The sequence below is a fragment of the Leiobunum rupestre genome, chromosome 2 (assembly GCF_980474605.1).
Source record: "Leiobunum rupestre chromosome 2, qqLeiRupe1.1.hap1, whole genome shotgun sequence".
NCBI classification, from domain to species: Eukaryota; Metazoa; Arthropoda; class Arachnida; order Opiliones; family Sclerosomatidae; genus Leiobunum; species Leiobunum rupestre.
Window position 1 is genome coordinate 34,974,644 of NC_143385.1, and position 7,407 is coordinate 34,982,050.

The window sequence follows — 7,407 nt, forward strand, 5'->3', positions numbered from 1 at the left end:
CCTTTGCCTTTCTACCGAATTCTTCGACTACTAGAATTGGATTTTCTCTTTAGCTTATTGCAATATTTTCTGTGATAGAAATAATACTTATGTTAACTTAAAGCGCATCGAAAAAATCGTTTCGTGACATTTTGAAATCAACTTTGTAGGGTTTGGATTAAAATATAAGTGTTTGGTATTTTGAAATCCGAGCTACAAAATGCACCTTAAGTTTCCAATTGTGCCGAATTTTTATTAACTCAAGGTACCCTACCTAATCCTTTGCGCGGGCCCGGCCGGGCCGCCGCGCTAATATCAGTCAGTCTTTTAGATAACGAATACTAAGCAAATAATTTGGGTTAAATGGTTAATAGAATAATTATTTAATTTGAGAATGTGAATCTCAAATCGAAAACGTGTAGCTGAAAGTTTCAAGAGAGAACAGGAAACTTTAGAAAAGGTTCCAAAAATAGGTTCTTTTTTTACGACAATTTCGACAAAGAAAGACGAATTTAAGGAAATATCTGATTTAAACGAAACAACGTCATTTTTGACCTTCCTAAACTTGAAAACCATGAAATAAAATCAGGTTCTAAAATAATAAGAGATTATTAAGCCAAAGATATTGAACCTGAACTTTTTCACGAACTTCTTCAGTTTAAGGGATTACTTTCTGCATTAGAAATAAAAACTGAATATTTAAATGCGCAAGAACTATTAAAAATGTTAACTGACAAGAAATTAGATTGCGCATTTCCTAATATCGGGATAGTGTTACGGTTATATCTTTGCTTGCCGTGTTCTAACTGTTCTGGGGTAGAACGCTCACCTGTCGTACAAGAGGGCTCGGGTTCGAATCCCGGCCGATTAAATAATTATACTACACCCAATGACAAAAAGAGGGCGCTTTTGGAAAAACCTTTTCCCTGATTCTAAGAAACTGGGTACGCAGTGATTACCCTTTGCCCCGAAAATGCGAAAGCGTTCGCAGGCCTGACAGACAGACAGACACGGTGGTTGTATAACCCCTCCTAGGGTACAAAGTCCCCTCGCAGAGGTAACAAGTTGGCAAGCCAAAATATACCTCTCCTCGGAAGAATTGTCCCTAGTGGTATTAATTTCTCGAGATAACCCTTAAAGATATATCTCCGCAATTTAGAGTTATTTGTTAAAAATATTAACCCATTTCTATCCCGCCCGGTATAAATTTTTAATTATAATTAAAATAATTGAGACGAAACGACCAATTTTAATTTATTCAGAATATCATAAGTTAAGTAGTTACAACAGTAAGTTAGACGTACTATAACAATGCACAATTGAATTAAACCCTTTTACAGAACAAGTTTATCAGTTAAATATAATACGAAGCAAATTTTAATGAAAGAAATATCTACAGAGGCTTTTTGGAATTACTCGCTTACGAAATACTTGCCGCATCTTTAACGCTCATTTTATTTCAACACTCGCCCTTGATGAAGATACCGTAGATATCTGGTAGTGGACGACTCGTTCACTTCCTGTTGACGTTGTGACACATACCACATGAAAAAGACCAATGCCGTCCAATTTCCAATATCATATAATGACTCGCACACCCAAGAAATCATTGACTGCGTTAGAAATCGTAGATATCCAAATATCCACACCAAATGCATTTACAAGAAGCAAAAACCTTACCATCAACAAAGCACAGAGAGCCACTTGACTAACCGCCAGCTCTTAAAGCAATTAACGTTAAATTATCTCCTTTGAATTAACAGAACTATATATAGGTCGTTAAGAAAGTGGACCACCCACAGGGTCTACCCTTTAACCCTCTAATCTCGGCTGACTGCGCTAAAACAAGATTTAACCTTTAAAAAAACCAGATTAGGCCTTCATAAATTCATTAATAAAAAAAGACTTTATTACCTATTATGCTTACGATGCCTGTCTTAATTTCAGTGAATCTAAGCAGCTATCGGTGGTTCTGTGGTAGAGCGCTCGACTGCCAAGCCGAATGGTCTGGGTTCGAAACCTGGGTGGCGCATTTGTTTTTAATCAATAGAGAAACGCTAAATTAGAATTTCTTCGATGCAATAATTTCAATTCTATTTCAATTAAACCAAAATTTCGTACTCTATTAAATACGCTTCCGATAAAGCTGAAGGTCTAATTTTCAATAAGGCGTAACAAGTGTCGGTGGTTCTGTGGTAGAACGTCCGCCTGTCAATCAGGAGGTCTCGGGTTCAAATCCCGCCCGATGCGATCGCAAATTGATACTAAGACGAATACCGTGTACAACTGGTGGAAACCCTGCCATTGGACGTTGAGAGGTAGCATTACACTCAGCACTCGGTCCGTCCCAAAGTCATTAAGAAGAAGTTGGAGAGAAAACGCCCATATAAACACAACAGACTCAACATGCACAACCATCAGAACACAAACACAACAAATTCAACACTCACAACCTACGCATAAACATTACAAAAACGTAATACACCAAACCGTCACGACGGGGAGCGAAAAAACACCATTCAAACCAAACCGCAAATGCATCCGTTAACGCTCACCGTTACACGGTGGTTTTGCCAACCCTTTGAGAAACTGCGTACGCAGTGATTACACTTTGCACCGAAAATGCGAACGCATTTGTCCCCTCGGAGAGGTATAAATCTTTGATATTAAATTAGTCTATCAAACACAGGGGCGTACCGAAGAGGGTCGGTTGGGGGGGGGGGGGAGCTGGGGGTTTTGCCAACCCTATTTGAAGGGTTTCTAAGATAAATTTCCAAGGAGTGGGGGAAGTGCTGATGAAGGGTTCACGGAGATTATTTTCAAGGGGGGGGGTTGCTGACAGAGGTCCTCGCTGTTTTGCCAAGGAGGCCTCGCTTTGCCAACTCTCCAAATTATTGGGGGGGGGGGGAGCTCCCCCCTTGTCCCCCACAAGGGTACGCCTCAAACATGCTACTTCAATTGGTATCGAAGCGGTTTCACTCAGAACATAAACGAAATGCTAAGTTTTGCACCGTCACCCCTTCGCTTCTCGGGTTCCAGTGGGCGCCCACTCGGAAATTGCCCCCTGGCGAAAGTCGGCTTAATCCGGCCCTGCGTGTTTGGTTTAGGAACTGGATAAAAAAATTTTTTATGGCATCTAGAATCGCTACGATAGTTGTCAAAGCAACAATATTTCCACATAATTAAATTTAAAACTTAACATTCATTGCAACTTTCTTTGAAATTATATAGTTTTCGTTCAAATTTCTTCGACGTGGCCTAAGCTAAAAACCGTTAAAGTTCGAATTACTTTCTAGCAGATAAATGTTTTGGTAACTCCTAGGTTACTTTGAAGCTTTGTAGGTGGCACTAAGAACGTTATGTCCAAGTATTTGACACACCAGGCGATAGCTATAGCCGAGCCGTGAGGCATTGGTCGGGGGAATACAAATTTCTTCTCCAGGTACACTTGAATCGTCCTAGGGCAGATTACGTGGCGCCATCGACGCGTGGTGAAATGAAATACATTATACCTTTTTGAAAATCAACTGTCATTTGATGTAAAAAAGGAAGGATAGATGGCGTTGCAAATTCTGCCCATCTCCGCTTTCATACATGCGATGGGGGGGGGGGATGAATTTTCCCGTTCAAAAACAGGGCTGCCTTAACGCCATAATGGTCCCTCTATTTCTTTTCTATCTCTATGGTCACAACCATTGAATTGGGAATAGTTCAATAGTACCGCTAGAATGACATAAACGAGTTCGGGAGTCGTGGTTTCGCGAAACAAATTCTGAAATTTCGAGTCGGTGCACTCACAGACTTGTAAATAGCGGCAGTCCACGCGTTAAAAACCCCTGAAAAAAAATCATGGGACTCCTAAAAACCTAGAATGCTCCCGTCTACGGGAGAACCTGACGCCAACACATTTTGTGGCAACGACTAAGGATTATACAGTCTTTGCTTAAGATTCAGCCAATCAGCGGCTATTCATTGACTACGGCAAGCCGCTAGCGCCATAACGTGGCGGTTAAAAGTAGTTGAAGCTCAGACGATTTTTATAGGAACCATCCGATCCAAGCTCGCAGAATTCCCATAGGTTTTTGCTGGAGTTTTTCACATGAACCGCTTCAACATTTTTGAATTTTTATTTAATAATAGTGTTAAGATTTTAGTTTTGTTTTCATATTAACTTATTATAAGGAATATTTAAATACCATTGTGAGGAAGATAAATAAGATTTTGTTTAGGTTCGCCTAACTTTTAAAATAGCAGGCAATGTCAATGGCAGTTTTGGGAGAAGCAGTGACTGAAGGTCCTTAGTATTAACCTTTGTATTTAAATTTATTTCACATTTAAAGTTAGTAATATTATATTTATTATTATGTTTGTAGAAACTTAGATAAACAAAAACCTTATGAAAGAGTAATTATATACCAGAAAAAATATATTACAGTCAAGGTTCGTAAAATCGTGCAGGCACTAAGTGTATTACACTAAAGAATGACACTTATGACGAATTGACGACAGTCATTGAAATAAACAGCAACAATCACACTGATAATTGTCTTATTTTTCAAAACTTTACCTTCTATTAATAATATGCTTTTTCTCTTAGAAGCTTAGCTAAGATAAATGTCTCGCACTCAACGAAGACCGATATTTACAATGTTAAATAAAGTGTTTTTAAAAAATCGGATATTGCAGTAATTATAGTCCTGAGTTGTTGTTCCACTAGGCTCACTGAACTTCCTAAAGAAATTTTTACCAAATCATCAATTTGAAAGCCCGCCGTTTGTTAACATTTCAAATTGCCCCGAGGCTTAAGGAAACCCAAACTTTTACCTGTACAACGACACATTACCGTCCACCGCAAATCGTTTTCTACATGTGGAAATGAAACATCGAGGAGCCATGACAACAAACAACGCAATAGTTATCCAAAACGTTTGCGTATAAGAGAAAAATCTTTACGAGTAAAGAAACAGTCTACCATGTTTAAAAAATACATTAAACTCGTTCACGCCCCCCTGCACGCGCTCACGGGAGCGCGTGCAGGGGCCGTGACTCGATTGACGTGGGCCAATCAAATGCGGGTTCTTAAGGTGACGTAATCCATAATCGAATTATTATTTTCAGTAACTCAAACTAGATGGCAACGAGTCGTTGCCTTAGTCACTCTTTGAATCGTGATTGGCTGATAATGACGAAACCTCCGAAAATGTAATTGGCCCATTTTGTATTTATACGGAATCATTCTATGTTATAAGATTTCTATGGTAAAGAGTCCACGGGACTCCCTCAAATTTCAAATTTGTATTGTATACTGACCATCACTAAAGAATTCAACTCTCCGAATATTAGTCGGACTCCCCACGGAGCTAGAGCTCCCCTATCTACTTATCTGTGAGGCCTATAGAAATCATAGAAATCACATGGGTAACTAGAATGCTGCCGTGTAACTGGCAAATGGGCAAAGCGCCGTGGCAGACGATAGCCAGATCTCAGCCAATCAGAGCTCAAAGATCGAGTGGTTCTGCCAAGAATTTAATGTCACCAGAGAGAATGACGTCACCAAGCTCCCGCGATAGTAGCGGAACCAAGTTGGATTATTATCCTCCTTGGCGGAACCACTCTACGACCTCTCATTGGCTGAAGGTTCAAAACGAACTGGCGACAAGCTCGGCCGTTTTCGGCAGCATTCTAGTTACCTATGAGATTTCTATGATAGAAATTGACAATGACCAATGAAAAATTTGGAAAACTTGGGCCTACCAGGGAAAAACCTCTTCTAACTTATCGCGTTTTCCATTTGTCTGCTCTCGGGGACTCTAGATCGCTCTGATTAACATTTTATGTTCCATTAGCGTGCTCGGATCTGCTCCGATCAAGTTTCGCGTGTTCCATTTCGCGCTCTCAGGTGCTCCGAGATCGCCCAAAACCGATCTGCCGATTTCGACAGATCAACGGATCGAGATCGAGATCAGAGAAAATTTTCGCGATTTCCTTTTAGATTTTTGAGAAAAATGGCAGATCAAGACGCGAAAATTCAAATTACTAGCAGAAGAAAAACAGCAAAGCGCGGAATATGTTCATGGAATCAGGGCCGTGCTTAGAGGTCTCGCGGCCCAGGGCGAAATGCATGGGCGAAACTGATTGTAGCGGACCTCCGGTATATAGATCCCTATGGTAAAGTTTTAGAGGCCCTGGGCAACCGCCCAGCTCACCACCCCCTAAGCACGGCCTTGCATGGAATGTTCAATTTGCGGTTTTACTCTAGTCGATTGGGGCGAGATCTATGACGTCAGAGACAGATTCAGAGTGAATCTTGAGCAATCAAATGGAAAACGCTATAAAACAGGTGTGGCCCGTGTGTGGAATAATTTCCATACTTCGTTACTGGGCCAATACAGGTTTTTCATTCGAACCATACTAGGTTAAATAACGAGTATAGCTTTATTAGATAGATGATTTCCTAACGTAATTAAATCTAATGTGCTCGAAACTCTGAAAGAAGAATGGCGAATGCTGCCGGATTTTGACATTTTAAAAAACCTGGGGAATTCAATAGCGGTACTATTCCCAATTCAATGGTCACAACCAACCATAGACATAGGTACTATCATGAATATATCTAGCTATGAATATACAATAGCAATAGCCTCTCTAACCTCCCGCTAAAATTTGGGTTGGGCTTATCTAGTCACGTGATCAATCACATCTGCTCCGACCGAGTGAGGAGCATGCCGTCATTTCCTTCAGTCTCCTGATTGGCTGAAAACGCTTCACTGGTCTCGAAAGTTGCCACCCAAATCAAATCGACATGATAGAAGGGCTATATCGTAGGGTTGGATATTCATGGTACTATACTGTCCATAGAAATAGAAAATAAGTCAAGACCAACGTAGCTACCCCGTAAATCGCTCGCTTGAAAATCGGACCAGTGACGTCATTGGCCCGAAAGAGAGCTACGTTTTTCTCTCCGTTTCGACTTTCTCTCCGAAATCCTATTCCAGAGATGCGCCCCCGTTGGACGTTGTTTACATTCTTCAATGACGTCGTAGAGCCCATCTGGTTGCCACAAAGGGAGTTTATTTTCTTAGATGGCCGTTTGTGGCGCCATGTATTTTCTTCCCTATAACGCATAGCTCGTGTAGGGGGATAGCACCGTGGAACAAACCCTCAGATTTCATTGGGCCTCTACTTATTTTCTCTATGATACTGTCTATGGTCACAACTGTCACATACATGTGTAGGGCTGTAGATGGATGATGGATATTATGTTTTTTTTAACAATCGGCCGTTTATTTATTTATTTATTTATTTATTTACAAGAAAGGACTTCTAAGCTAAATAAGCTTGTAGCAGATCCACATCTGCTTGTAGGCAGTCATGCAGGGTAGAAAAAATATTGAATAATAAAGATGTTGAAAAATGGTAATAAAAATG